Source organism: Saccopteryx leptura, chromosome 6 (genome assembly GCF_036850995.1).
Source record: "Saccopteryx leptura isolate mSacLep1 chromosome 6, mSacLep1_pri_phased_curated, whole genome shotgun sequence".
NCBI lineage: Eukaryota > Metazoa > Chordata > Mammalia > Chiroptera > Emballonuridae > Saccopteryx > Saccopteryx leptura.
In genome coordinates, this window is record NC_089508.1 from 146893684 (window position 1) to 146909621 (window position 15938).

Sequence of the window (15938 nt, forward strand, 5' to 3'; positions counted from 1 at the left end):
TGGAAACTGATGTCTATTTCCTGATACTTGGGCCACACTCAGAAAAAACCTGTGGTAAGTCTTCCTGCCTCAGGAACATCTTGCCAAAATGGAAGAAAGCCCAGGACCAAGCAGATTGGGTCAAAATGGGAAAAGGAGAACTACAGCATAGAATCTATGAGCTGGAACTGTTTTCATTCAACAATACATTTTCTGATCTATCAAGAAGGTTAAAAAAAAAAGAATTGAAGAGTGTTGTATGAGGAGAGAAGCTCAGCACTCCTCCTTGGCAAGGGTGGAAGAGTCCATTGGGCCTGACAATACGCATATGGTTAAGACATTGATGCCTACTTTGTGATATATAAATGCCATATTTTTATGCTAAGTGAAATAAGTCAGACAAAGAAAGACAAATACTGTGTGGCTTCACTTATATATGTAATCTAAAACAAAACAAACAAGCCAACAAACAAAACAAAAACAGACTCGTGAAACAGACCAAAGGGATGGTTGCCAGAGGGGTAGGGATGGGGCGTGGGTGACAAAGGTGAAGGGGAACAAAGTCGATAATATTGTGCTAAGTTTGCACAGTGACAGATGGTTACTAGAATTATAGGGGTGATCACATTGTATGGTATTTAAATGTCAAATCATACTATACATTTGAAAATAACAAATAATATATGTCAACTATACATAAATTGAAAAAGTTTAGAAAGAACAAGTATAAATAACATTTAATAAAATTTTATATAAAGAAAAACAGGAGTTGTGAGTTAGCTGAAGGAGGATCTTGGGTCAAGAGAATAATTTTTTTAACAGTACAAATGACAGATTTTTGTATACTAATGTAAAAATTCAAGTAAATAAGAAAAATTGGTGCTACTGGAGAGGTAATAATTGTTTAAATGTTGCCCTAGAATAGGTTAATTGGGATGGAATCTAGTTTATAGTTGGCAGTTGGCATTTACTAGAATTTTTATATGCTCTTGATAAAGTCATCCATTTATCATTAAGAAATACTCTTTTGTATTTCTGATAGTTTTCCTAGTCCTGAAGTCTACTTTCTTAAGATTATTTAGCTACTCCAGTTTTTTTTATTAATATTAGCATAGTATATTATTTCTTCTGTTTATATTTAGTCTCTAAATGTCATTGTATTTAAAGTATGTTTCTTATAGACAGCATAAAGTCGGATCTTGTCTTCTTAGCCAATCTGACATTCTCTGCCTTTTCATTGAAATGTGTAGAAAATTTACATTTAATGTAATTATCAGTCTATTTGAGTATAAATATACTATTTTGAAAATTTTCTATTTATCTCCTATATTCTTTGTTTCTTTTCTTCTTCTTTTCCTTTGGATTGAGTAGTTTTTAAAATAAATTTTGTACTTGTAGTAATAACTATAACACATTGGGTTATTTGTTTGAGTCATTTCTCTAGGCTTTCAAATTTAGTTCTTTACATTATGAAAGTCTACCTTAAAATATATACTATTTCACATATATGGTAAGAACCTTACAAAAGTACATTTTTACTTTCTTTTCATCCTTCGTGCAATTATCACATACATATTTTACTTCTACACATGTACTATATTGTAATTGTTTTTATTTTAAGCAATTATTTTTTTATATTTTTAAATAAGAAACAAATCTGTTGTATTTGTTTAAATACTTATCATTTTTTTGTTTGTTTATTACTCTTTTGTGAAGGTCCAAATTTCCCATCTGGTATTATTTTTCTCCTACCTGAAAAACTTCCTTTACCATTTCTAGTAGCACACATCTGCTGGCAATGAATTATCTCAGTTTTTGTCTGAAAATGTCTTTGTTTTGTTTTAATTAAAAAAATGTATTGAGAGATAACTATCTTACAATAAACTACATAAATTTAAAGTGTGTGATTTGAGAGTCCAGCCAAGATGGCAGTGAAAGTAAATGCTGTGATTACTTTCTTCTATAACCACAGGAAAATTACAACTAAATTATAGAACAACCAACCTGGAGAACCATCTGAAGGCTATTGGAACAGAAGTCCTATAACTAAGAATATAAAGAATATAAATCACTTACTTCTTAGAGGCTTAGTATTATTTTCAAACTACTGTCAGACTATTTAATACACAGAAGAGAGTAATTTCTACTTCCTAAGTTTCTATCAAGTTCTAGTGGAACAGAAGTCCTATAACTAAGAATATAAAGAAGAAGTCACATTGAGACTGGTATGAGAGGCAGAGACGTGAAACCAGCTGGTCCCACAACCGTGTGTGTTGGTTGAGAACTGGGAAAGATATTTCAGTTGCAGAGGTCTCCACTGAGGAGGAAGTGGTCCCAGGCACATAACAGTTTCCCCAGCTGGGACCACCAATGTCAGAAAAAGAGCTCCCACAAGATCTCACTGTGAAAATCAGAAAGGATTCCATCTGACTAGGTGAGATGCAAGGCTGCTGGAAACTGAGCATCCCCTTAAAGGGTCTCACACAAACTCACTCCCAGTCACTCACTCTGGGCTCAAGCAAAGGGACAGTAGCTCAGGAGGTACCAGAGACATACAAGGAGAATCTGAGTTGTGTGGCTTCAGGGCAAGAGCTGGAGGGATAACCACCATTTTCCCTATGTTGAGCCCTCTCCAATAGAACTGATGTAGTAGGGGCTTCTTTCTATACTTAGCCCTGCCCGCCTACAACCAAATCTGAATCTACATTAGCCTGTGAACACCACTTGCACCGCCCTGATCACTCCAGTCAGAGACTGTTAACTCACTACTCAACTTACACCTCCAGAGATCTTTCAGAGACAGATAACCAGATTTGGCCTACACCAACTGTTTCTTAAAAGTTTTAAGTCTTTCTTAAAAATAAACTTTCAAAGGTCCTCATGCCCCAGTCAGGCAGTGGCTGGCCTTAGTGTATCCTATGCCTTTTTTTTAGTGCCCCCAGGCTCAGTACTGTCACCAAATCTGAATCTGCATTGACCTGGTAAACACCACTCACCTCACCCTGGTGACTTCTTGATATCCTGCCTCACCCAATTCACAAAAAAACAGAGGCATTTTTTCAGTGGTTTAGCCTTATGGGCAACTCTCAGGTTGCGGCAGGCCTCAAAGTGGCTGGTGCCTTTTGCTAAGAAGCCCCAGGCATGGTACTGGTGGCAGCAGACCTTGGTTTGCAGTATGGCTCCTCCCCCATGTCTCCAGGCTCAACACTCTTGCCAGGTAGCTCCATGTCTGTCACAGTCAGTGGCTGACCTTGGCCTGCACTGGAGTCTCTCTAAAGAGGCCCCCAAACCAACAAAACTGATAGCCAACTTAAGGCCACAACAGATCACTGCCTGATTAGCTACACAAGCAGCACACCCAAATGATGGTCTCAACAGGAACCAGAGCCCACTGGGGCAAATTCAGCTTTGTGGAGTCAGCCTCTGCACAGCAGCTTATATGCTGTGGTCTAGGTCAATCCTTATAGTCAATCTGAGAGTCAATCCTAACCACTGATATGCCAACAACAGTCAATACTCAACTACAGCACAAGAGCAAACACAGTCCACACAAGGGGCACTCCTGGAACATCTGGCTCAGGTGATCAGGGAGACTGCAATACTGGGCCCTAGAGGCACCTTCTACATAAGGCCACCCTGTCAAAAATGGGAGATATAGTAGATCTACTTAAAATATAAAAACAAATGTAAAGGCAGCCAAAATGAGTAGACAAACATGTCCCAAATGAAAGAACAGGAGATAACTCCAGAGAAAGAACTAAATAAAATGGAGACAAGCAATGTACCAGATGCTGAGTTTAAAACACTGGTTATAAAGATGCTTAGTGAACTAGGGGAAGAAATAAATGAACCAGTGGAAACTTCAATAAGAGAGAGTAGCATAAAAAAGTACATACAAACCATAAAAAAGAACCAGTAAGAAATGAAGAACACACTAACTGATATGTAGAATACACTAGAAAGAATCAACAGCAGATTAGATGAAGCAGAGAATTAAACCAATGATTAGAAAAACATGGTAGCAGAAAAAAGAATGAATCAGAACAGCAAAAAGAAAGAAAAAGAATAAAAATATTAGAATAGTTTAAGGGATCTCTGGGACAACATATTAACATTTGTGTTATAGGAGTACTAACAGAAGAGGAGATAGAGCACAAGATTGAATACCTACCTGAAGAAATAATGGCTAGAAACTTTTATAACCTGACAAAAGATATAGACATACAAGTCCAGGATAGCAGAGTCTCAAACAAAATGAACCAAAAGAAGCCCGCACTAAGATACATCATAATTAAAATGCCAAAGGTAAAGATACTCTTAAAATCAGCAAGACAAAAGCAGTTAGTTAATAACAAGGGAGCTCCTATAAGACTGTCAGTTGATTTATCAACAGAAACTTAGCAAGCCAAAAGGGATTGACACAAAATATTCAAAGTCATAAAAAGCAAGGACCTACAACCAATACTACTCTGCCCTGCAAGGCTATAATTTAAAATTAAAGGAGAAAGAGATTCCCAGCCAAAAGAAAGGTAAAGGAGTTTATCACAACTAAACCAGTATAAAAATACATGTTTTATAAAAACTTTTTTAGAAGAAAAAAGAACCTAAATATGAACAATGAAGTGGAAATAACTATGTATGTATCAATAATCACTTTAAATGAAAATGGATTAAATGCTCCAATCAAAAGACATGGGTAGCTTAATGAATGAGAAAAAGAACATACATATACTATCTATAAGAGACCATCTTTAGATCTCTTACACATATATAGACTGAAAGTAAAGGGTTGGAAAAAGATATTTCATTCAAATGAAAATGGGGGGGAAAGCTGAGGTAGCAATACTTATATTAAGAAACATTAACATTAAAACAAAGACCATAATAAGAGACAAAGAAAATCATTATGTAATGATAAAGGGATCAATCCAACAAGAGGATATAACCCTGAAACCATTTATGCACGCTGCATGGAAGCACCTAAATATATACAGCTGATCTTGATGAACATAAAGAGAGAGACTGACAGTAATACATTCATAGTAGGAAATTTTTTAAATAAATAAATTGTTATTAATTTTAATGGGGTGACATCAATAAATCAGGGTACATATATTCAAAAAAAACATGTTTAGGTTATCTTGTCATTCAATTCTGTTGCATACCCATCACCCAAAGTCAGATTGTCCTTCGTTACCTTCTATCTAGTTTTCTTTGTGCCCCTCCCCCTCCCCCTCTCCCTCCTTCCCTTCCCCTGCCCCCCCCCCGTAACCACCACACTCTTGTCTATGTCTCTTAGTCTCGCTTTTATGTCCCACCAATGTATGGAATCCTACAGTTCTTGTTTTTTTCTGATTTACTTATTTCACTCCATATAATGTTATCAAGATCCCACCCTTTTGTTGTAAGTAATACGATGTCATCATTTCTTATGGCTGAATAGTATACCATGGTGTATATGTGCCACATCTTTATCCAGTCTTCTTTTTTTTTTTACAGTGATTAAAGCCTTTAAGCAAAATCTTGGCCAATACAGCAAGAATCCATAAAAGAGTACTGTCCTTATCATGTTCACCAAGTCCAAGTTGGCCCCAACAACATGCCAAATCCCTGAAAAATGCAACCCAACACCAGTTCAGTCTGTTAGGAGCTGTCACAAGGAGCAGGAATCCAGAAAAAGTCCACATCCAAGAAAAGTCCGCATGGCACTGGAATTGTTGTCAAAATTCTATACTTTGCAGCTCATGGCCAAGTCCCAATGACCGCTGCCTCTACCTGGTAATGATTCAGGTAGACTGGAAAGGCCATCTGCAGCATGTGTGGAGATGGAGCTTATGTTCTCCTCTGCCTGGAGAGATGAGACCAGGTTGCTTTTCCCAGGAGCTCTGCTTCTGTGGCTTGGTAAAGAGAACCTTGGGATACACTAAGCTGGGTGGCAAAGGTAGATTCATAATAGAAGTTAGCAAAAGGGGGAAAGAGAGCTCTAAATTAGGAGTAGGTCCCAGCCTGAAATGAGTGGGACATTGAGGTAGGAGGAATAAAGAAAACACTATATATTCCCCTAGGCAGCAGAAAATAGGATTGTCAACACCCACAACAGAGATCTTCGAGAAAAGAATAAAAAACCTGACTATGCAGGCAAGACATAGTTAAGTGGCCCTTGTGCAAATGAGATCAGTTTACCTGCTTCTTGGAAGAAATACCCTAGGCTCGTCCACAGTGTCATAGATGGGGCTGACAGCCCTGGGCACCTTCAGCTTTCAGTGGCAAATCCCAGCATTCTGTGCAAGGTTAGGTCATAGGTGGCTGGAGCAGGGCTGGAAGAGACTGAACCCTCCCTTAGAGGAGCGAGGGGGAAGCCTACCTTCGGTGTCCCTTTTTCCTCACAGCAGAGGCATGTAAGTCTGGCAGGCTTTAGCTCAATGACCTTCCTTTCCACTATTAAAGCAGGGCCCAGATGGCATCCTAAGAGACCCCTTTGGGGCATTGGAGCCTTTAAGGACATATCCTAAAAGCTGGTAGTTCCCCTGATCTCTATTGGGCTTTTTCTGCTTCTTGGTATCTTAATAGCCATGCTCAGAAGATCTCGCTGAGGGGTTTGAGGATCCCCATCTGCCTATATAAATCTTTTCTGTATATCTGGAGCTATTTGGAAAAAGAAAAAAAGAGTGTTATTAAATGGATCAAATAAAGAAGGTAGTAGTTTGCAGGAGAAAAAGATTTGATGTCTCCTGTTCATCAGCATTCAAAAGAAATTTAAATTTTTTTTAAGTAAAAAGCATGATATGGTAGACCCATAGGAGTTCCAGGATATGACTACCCCTTTTTAATTTTTTTTAAATTAACCTTAAAATATTTTCTGGGTACACTTTAATAATACCTTGACTCTAAAGATTGTAAGAAATACACATAATTTGAAAGGTTTGACAAAATACAGTAAACGCTTTTGCTCCATATGCAGGAGCATTGTCAGTTTAACCAGTTTAGGAAATCCAATAATAGAACCATGCATACAGACAATGAACTATAACATGCTTAGCAGCCTCTCCTGTTCTGACAGAGGTTACTCTAAATCCAGAATATGTATCCACTGTAATGTGGACATAAAACTGCTTACCAAATGAAAGTATATGAGTAACATCCACTTGCCAAAGTTGTCCTGGTAGGGGTCCTTGAGGGTTAACTCCAAATGAAGGGGCAGATTGTAGTATAGAACCCCTTGGACAGGATTTCCCAATCTGCTGTATTGCTTCCCAAGAAAGTTGAAACTGTTTACACAGGGCTGCAGTGTTCTGGTGATGAATAGTATAAGACTGAATTGCTTGATCTGTCATGGTTGCTCCAAATAATTTTCTTTTGGGTAGCTTGATCAAGAAGGGCATTCCTAGGCCCTGGACGGTTGGCTCAGTGGTGGAGCATTGGCCTGGCAAACAGGAGTCCCAGGTTTGATTCCCGGCCAGGGCACACAGGAGAAGTGCCCATCTGCTTCTCCACCCCTCCCCCTCTCCTTCCTCTCTTTCTCTCTCTAACCCTCCCGCAGCCAAGGCTCCATTGGAGCAAAGTTGGCCCGGTCGCTGAGGATGGCTCTGTGGCCTCTACCTCAGGCACTGGAATGGCTCTGGTTGCAACAGAACAACACCCCAGATGGCCAGAGCATCCCCCCCGGTAGGCGTGCCAGGTGGATCTTGGTCAGGCGCATGCGGGAGTCTGTCTGCCTCCTCGTTTCCAGCTTCAGAAAAATACAAAAAAAAAAGAAAAGAAAAGAAAAAAAAAAAAGGGCATTTCCTTGTGCTAAAGCTCCAGGGAGCATGGAGTGAGCTCAAGTATGTCCTATAAAACATGGAGCTCTATGTTGACATACAAGTCTTTGAAGAAGGAGGAACTGCTGAAATATTTCATCAGCATTTGTCCCTAAGACAGCAGTCTTTATAGTAGAAACACCATAAGTAAATATTCGCTGTCTGTATATAGATGAAAGGGGGAATATGGCAAATGCTGAAAAGCCATGGTAATGGCATATAATTATAGACTTTGAGCTGATTTTAAGTTGACAGTTTCAGTATAAAGTTGTCCATTGATTTGCAAGAGCGATTTGCCATTTAGTGGAAGTTTCCCAAAGCCATTGTTGTTGATCCTTTGAAAAAAGGAACAACAATAATTTTGAGGCTCAAAACCGATAAGCTGTAAGGGTCGCCTATGCCCCTTGATAATCTAGGGGGCAACAAGATCAAAATATGGAAGTGTATTCCATGGGCTATTAGATGGTTCAATGTGCCCAAGCTGTAGCTGCTCTTGTACCAATTGAGCAGCTGCCCTAAGTTTCTCCTGAGAAAGGGGCCATTGGTTTACCCATATAGGATTATCTGATTTCCAAGTAATTGGGTCTGCACAATGCATTATTGAGGTAGCAGGAGCTACTAAGGCCCTATGCTAAATTTTGATATCCTAATCTACACCTTTTGGTATTGGGTGCCACTTCTATGGGGGTGAGAATTCCTCACTGTTCTTTCCCTAGTCACTTGATGGGCAAAAATCCCCAATCAAGCATCTGAGTACCATTAGGACTGACAAGCGATGCTCCCATATTTTTCAAAACATCTCTACCCTACAAATTAACTGCCATCAAGGGAGCACATAAAGCTTAAAAGATCCAGAATGACCTTCTTAATCTTCCCAATGTATAAAACTAGAACTTTGTTGAGGGGATTTACTCTGCCCTATACCTTGTAATTCTATGGCTGCTGCATGAGTGGGACAGGAAGGAGGCCAATGTAGCTTAGCAATAACAGATACAACAGCTCCAGTATCTAAAAGTCCTTTAAATTTATGCTCATGTATTGTTAGTTCCATTTCAGGGCATTCCTGAGCTATTTTATTTTTAAATCCAATTGGCAAAATCAGAGGAGCTAAATCACCAATTTGTTTGAGGCCCCTTTTGCAGGATGTGGCCTGAGAAGCAGAATTAGCATCCTTATACTATTCTTCTAACTGCCTGAATTAGCCATGAGACACATTTTTTTTTTAATTTTGATGAGGTGACATTGATAAAATTGTCTTCCGTCACCTTCTAACTGGTTTTCTTTGTGCCCCTCCTCTCCCCTAACCCCTCCCTCTCCTCCCTCCCACCCTGTAACCCCAGCACTGTTGTCCATGACTCTGAGTCTCATTTGTATGTCCCACCTATGTATGGAATCATATAGTTCTTAGTTTTTTCTGATTTACTTATTTCGCTCAGTATAATGTTATCAAGGTCCATCCATGTTGTTGTAAAAGATCCGATGTCATCATTTCTTATGGCTGAGTAGTATTCCATAGTATATATATACCAAAGTATATATATACCAAAGCTTTTTAAATCACTCATCCTCTGACGGACACTTGGGCTCTTTATAGATCTTTGTTATTGTGAACAATATTGCCATAAACATGGAGGTGCATTTCTTCTTTTGGAACAGTGCTATAGTGTTCTTGGGATGTATTCCTAACGGTGGTATAGCTGGGTCAAAAGGCCGTTCGATTTTTAATTTCCTGAGTAATCTCCATACTGTTTTCCACAGAGACTGAAGCAGTCTGCATTCCCACCAGCAGTGCAGGAGGGTTCCCTTTTCTCCACATCCTCATCAGCACTTATTCTGTGTTGTTTTATTGATCAGCGCCATTCTGACTGGTGTAAGGTGATATCTCATTGTGGTTTTAATTTGCATTTCTCTAATAATTAGTGATGTTGAGCATTTTTTCATATGCCTATTGGCCATCTGTATGTCCTCTTTGGAGAAGTGTCTATTCATTTCTTTTACCCAGATTTGATTGGATTGTTTGTCTTCCTGGTATTAAGTTTTACAAGTTCTTTATAAATTTCGGTTATTAACCCCTTATCAGATGCATTGTCAAATATATTCTCCCACTGTGTAGTATGTCTTTTTATTCTGTTCTTATTGTCTTTAGCTATGCAAAAGCTTTTTTAGTTTCATAAAGTCCCATTTGTTTATCCTGTCTTCTATTTCACTTGCCTGTGGAGACAAATCGGCATATATATTGCTGCGAGAGATGTCAGAGAGCTTACTGCCTGTTTTCTTCTAAGATCCTTATGGTTTTACGGCTTACATTTAAGTCTTTTATCCATTTTGAGTTAATTTTTGTGAATGGTGTAAGCTGGTGGTCGAGTTTCATTTTTTTGCAGGTAGCTGTCCAATCTTCCCAACACCATTTGTTGAAGAGGCTGTCTTTACTCCATTGTATGCTCTTACCACCTTTATCAAATATCAATTGTCCATAAAAGTGTGGGTTTATTTCTGGGTTCTCAGTTCTGTTCCATTGATCTATGTGCCTGTTCTTATGCCAGTACCAGGCTGTTTTGAGTACAATGGCCTTATATTATAACTTGATATCCGGAAGTGTGATACCTCCCACTTTATTCTTCCTTTTTAAGATTGCTGAGGCTATTCGTGTTCTTTTTTGGTTCCATATAAATTTTCGGAATATGTGTTCTATATCTTGGAAGTAAGTCATTGGTATTTTAATCGGTATTGCATTGAATTTATAAATTGCTTTGGGTAATACAGACTTTTTTTTTAAATAAATTTTTATTAATGGTAATGGGATGACATTAATAAATCAGGGTACATATATTCAAAGAAAACATGTCTAGGTTATTTTGTCATTAAATTATGTTGCATACACCTCGCCCAAAGTCCGATTGTCCTCCGTCACCCTCTATCTAGTTCTCTGTGCCCCTCCCCCTCCCCCTAATACTCTCCCTCCCTCACTCCCATGTCGTCCCTCCCCCCACCCCTGGTAACCACCACACTCTTGTCCATGTCTCTTAGTCTCGTTTTTATGTTCCACCAATGTATGGAATCATGTAGTTTTTGTTTTTTTCTGATTTACTTATTTCACTCCTTATAATGTTATCAAGATCCCACCATTTTGCTGTAAATGATCTGATGTCATCATTTCTTATGGCTGAGTAGTATTCCATAGTGTATATGTGCCACATCTTCTTTATCCAGTCTTCCATTGAAGGGCTTTTTGGTTGTTTCCATGTCTTGGCCACTGTGAACAGTGCTGCAATGAACATGGGGCTACATGTGTCTTTACGTATCAATGTTTCTGAGGTTTTGGGGTATATACCCAGTAGAGGAATTGCTGGGTCATAAGGTAGTTCTATTTGCAGTTTTTTGAGGAACCACCATACTTTCCTCCATAATGGTTGTACTACTTTACAGTCCCACCAACAGTGAATGAGGGTTCCTTTTTCTCCACAGCCTCTCCAACATTTGCTATTACCCGTGTTGTTGATAATAGCTAATCTAAAAGGGGTGAGGTGGTATCTCATTGTAGTTTTGATTTGCATTTCCCTAATAACTAATGAAGCTGAGCATCTTTTCATATAGCTGTTAGACATTTGTATCTCTCCCTGGGAGAAGTGTCTGTTCATGTCCTCTTCCCATTTTTTTATTGGATTGTTTGTTTGTTTGTTGTTGAGTTTTATGAGTTCTTTGTAAATTTTGAATATTAGGCCCTTATCTGAGCTGTTGTTTGAAAATATCATTTCCCATTTAGTTGGCTGTCTGTTTATTTTGTTATCAGTTTCTCTTGCTGAGCAAAAACTTTTTATTCTGATGTAGTCCCATTCATTTATCTTTGCCTTCACTTCTCTTGCCATTGGAGTCAAGTTCATAAAACGTTCTTTAAAACCCAGGTCCATGAGTTTAGTACCTATGTCTTCTTCTATGTACTTTATTGTTTCAGGTCTTATATTTAGGTCTTTGATCCATTTTGAATTAATTTTAGTACACGGGGACAGGCTGTAGTCGAGTTTTATTCTTTTGCATGTGGCTTTCCAGTTTTCCCAACACCATTTGTTGAAGAGGCTTTCTTTTCTCCATTGTGTGTTGTTGGCCCCTTTATCAAAGATTATTTGACCATATATATGTGGTTTTATTTCTGGGCTTTCTATTCGGTTCCATTGGTCTGAGTGTCTATTTTTCTGCCAATACCATGCTGTTTTGATTATCGTGGCCCTATAATATAGTTTAAAGTCAGGTATTGTAATGCCCCCAGCTTCATTCTTTTTCCTTGGGATTGTTTTGGCTATTCGGGTTTTTTTATTGTACCATATAAATCTGATGATTTTTTGTTCCATTTCTTTAAAAAATGTCATAGGAATTTTGATGGGAATTGCATTAAATTTGTATATTGCTTTGGGTAATATGGCCATTTTGATTATATTTATTCTTCCTATCCAAGAACAAGGAATATTTTTCCATCTCATTGTATCTTTTTCGATTTCCCTTAACAATGCTTTGTAATTTTCATTATAAAGGTCCTTTACATTCTTTGTTATGTTTATTCCTAGGTATTTTATTTTTTTTGTTGCAATCGTGAAGGGGATTATTTTTTTGAGTTCGTTTTCTAATATTTCATTGTTGGCATATAGAAAGGCTATGGACTTTTGTATGTTAATTTTGTATCCTGCGACCTTACTGTATTGGTTTATTGTTTCTAATAATCTTTTTGTGGAGTCCTTCGGGTTTTCGATGTATAGGATCATATCATCAGCAAAAAGTGATACCTTTACTTCTTCTTTTCCGATATGGATGCCTTTTATTTCTTTGTCTTGTCTGATTGCTCTGGCCAGAACTTCTAGCACCACGTTAAATAAGAGTGGAGAGAGTGGACAACCCTGTCTTGTTCCTGATTTAAGGTAGAAAGTCCTCAGTTTTATGCCGTTTAATATGATGTTGGCTGATGGTTTATCATATATGGCCTTTATCATGTTGAGATATTTTCCTTCTATACCCATTTTGTTGAGAGTCTTAAACATAAAATTGTGTTGTATTTTATCGAAAGCCTTTTCTGCATCTATTGATAAGATCATGTGGTTTTTGTTCTTTGTTTTGTTAATATAGTGTATTACGTTAACCGTTTTGCGTTAGTTGAACCATCCTTGAGATTCTGGGATGAATCCCACTTGATCATGATGTATTATTTTTTTAATATGTTGTTGTATTCGGTTTGCCAGTATTTTGTTTAGTATTTTAGTATCTGTATTCATTAGAGATATTGGTCTGTAGTTTTCTTTCTTTGTGCCATCCTTGCCAGGTTTTGGTATGAGGGTTATGTTGGCCTCATAAAATGTGTTTGGAAGTATTGCTTCTTCTTCAATTTTTTGGAAGACTTTGAGTAGAAAAGGAACCAAGTCTTCTTTGAATGTTTGATAGAATTCACTAGTATAACCATCTGGGCCTGGACTTTTATTTTTGGGGAGGTTTTTAATAGTTTTTTCTATTTCCTCCCTGCTGATTGGTCTGTTTAGGCTTTCTGCTTCTTCATGACTCAGTCTAGGAAGGTTGTATTGTTCTAGGAATTTATCCATTTCTTCTAGATTGTTGTATTTGGTGGCATATAATTTTTCATAGTATTCTACAATAATTCTTTGTATATCTATGATGTCTGTGGTGATCTCTCCTCTTTCATTTTGGATTTTATTTATTTGAGTCCTGTGCCTTTTTTCCTTGGTGAGTCTTGCCAAGGGTTTGTCAATTCTATTGATTTTTTCAAAGAACCAGCTCCTTGTTTTATTGATTTTTTCTATAGTTTTTCTGTTCTTTATTTCATTTATTTCTGCTCTGATTTTTATTATCTCCTTTCTTCGGCTGGTTTTGGGTTGTCTTTGTTCTTCTTTTTCTAGTTCCTTAAGGTTTGAAGTTAAGTGGTTTACTTCGGCTCTCTCTTGTTTGTTCATATAGGCCTGAAGTGATATGAACTTTGCTCTTATTACTGCTTTTGCTGCATCCCAGAGATTCTGATATGTCGTATTCTCATTTTCATTTGTCTGTATATATCTTTTGATCTCTGCGCTTATTTCTTCTTTGACCCATTCATTTTTTAGAAGTATGTTGTTTAGTTTCCACATTTTTGTGGGTTTTTCCCCCTCTTTTTTGCAGTTGAATTCTAGTTTCAAGGCTTTATGATGAGAAAATATGCTTGGTACAATTTCAATTTTCCTAAATTTGCTGATATTGTCTTTGTGGCCCAACATATGGTCAATTCTTGAGAATGTTCCATGTACACTAGAGAAAAATGTATACTCTGTCGCTTTGGGATGAAGTGTCCTGTAGATGTCTATCATATCCAGGTGTTCTAGTATTTCATTTAAGGCCACTATATCTCTATTGATTCTTTGTTTGGATGGCCGATCTAGGGCCGTCAGCGGTGTATTGAGGTCTCCAAGTATGATTGTATTTTTGTTAGTTTTTGTTTTAAGGTCAATAAGTAGCTGTCTTATATATTTTGGTGCTCCTTGGTTTGGTGCATATATATTAAGGATTGTTATGTCTTCTTGATTCAGCTTCCCCTTAATCATTATGAAATGACCATTTTTGTTTCTGAGTACTTTTTCTGTCTTGTAGTCAGCATTATTAGATATGAGTATTGCTACCCCTGCTTTTTTTTGGGTGTTGTTTGCTTGGAGTATTGTTTTCCAGCCTTTCACTTTGAATTTGTTTTTATCCTTGTTGCTTAGATGTGTTTCTTGTAGGCAGCATATAGTTGGATTTTCTTTTTTAATCCATTCTGCTACTCTGTGTCTTTTTATTGGTAAGTTTAATCCATTTACATTTAGTGTAATTATTGACACTTGTGGGTTCCCTACTGCCATTTTATAAATTGCTTTCTGTTAGTTTTATATCTTGTTTGATTCTTCTCTTTTGTTTTTCTATCATTTGTTTTTGTTTGTTTGTGTTCCATACTTCTTTCCTCTGTTGCTACCTTTTTTAAGTCAAGTGTTTTTGTGGTGGTTTTTTCTAGGGTGGTTACCATTAAGTAATGAAAAGGGTACCTACCATATTCATTGTAGTACCCTATCTTATGCGTATTTCTGCACTTCATCGTCCTTTGCTACTGTTAATCTCCATCCTCTCCCCCCTTTTTTTCCTTTGTTGTCACAGTTTAAGTTTGGTTTTATTGTGTTCTTCTTGGAGCTGTTACTTGTGATGTTGTTTTCTTTTGTTCTTTGAATCTGTTTGGAAAACCCCCTTTAGTATTTCCTGGAGTGGGGGCTTTCTGCTGATAAATTCTCTCATCTTTTCTGTATTTGTGAATGTTTTTATATCTCCTTCATACTTGAAGGATAGCTTTGATGGGTATAGTATTCGTGGCTGAAAGTTCCTCTCTTTCAGGGCTTTAAATATTGGGGTCCACTCTCAGCTTGTCACGTTTCTGCTGAGAAATCTGATGATAATCTAATAGGCCTTCCTTTATATGTTGTACTCTTCTTTTCCCTGGCTGCCTTGAGAATTTTTTCTTTGTCATTGGTTTGTGTCATCTTCATTATGATGTGCCTTGGAGTGGGTTTGTTGGGGTTAAGAAAACTCGGTGTTCTGTTTGCTTCTTGAATTTGAGGCTTTAGTTCTTTCCACAGGCTTGGGAAGTTCTCGTCTGTTATTTGTTTTAGTATATTCTCCATTCCATTTTCTTTCCCTTCTCCCTCTGATATACCTATTATTCTTATGTTATTCTTTCTGATGGAGTCAGACAATTCCTGTAGGGCTTTCTCGTTTTTTATTATTTTTGAGTCTCTTTCTTCTTCTCTCTGTTGTGCCTCAAGTTGTTTGTCTTCTATTTCACTAATCCTATCTTCAGTCTGGGCTGTTCTGATAGCTAAGCTTGTTACGTCGTTTTTCAGCTCATGAATTGAGTTTTTCATTTCTGTTTGATTTGTTTTTATAGTTTCAATTTCCTTGGTAATATATTCTTTGTGTTCATTGAGTTGTTTTCTGATCTCCCTAAATTGCCTTTCTGTGTTTTCTTGTATATCTCTGAGTATTTTTAAGATTTCTATTTTAAATTCTCTGTCATTTAGCTCCAAGGCTTCCAATATGTTAAGTCTTTTCTCCATAGATTTTTCCACATCTCTTTGTGTTACCTCTCTTTCTTTTGTATTCATAATATTTGAT

The 15938-nt window shown here is 37.4% G+C and overlaps 1 non-coding gene across 1 annotated transcript; it reads left to right on the forward strand.

Moving 5' to 3' along the window:
- Nucleotides 1–231: 231 nt before the first annotated feature.
- Nucleotides 232–359, forward strand: LOC136377983 (U6atac minor spliceosomal RNA). The gene has a single exon (XR_010746576.1). It is a non-coding gene; the product is annotated as a U6atac minor spliceosomal RNA (small nuclear RNA).
- Nucleotides 360–15938: the final 15579 nt, after the last annotated feature.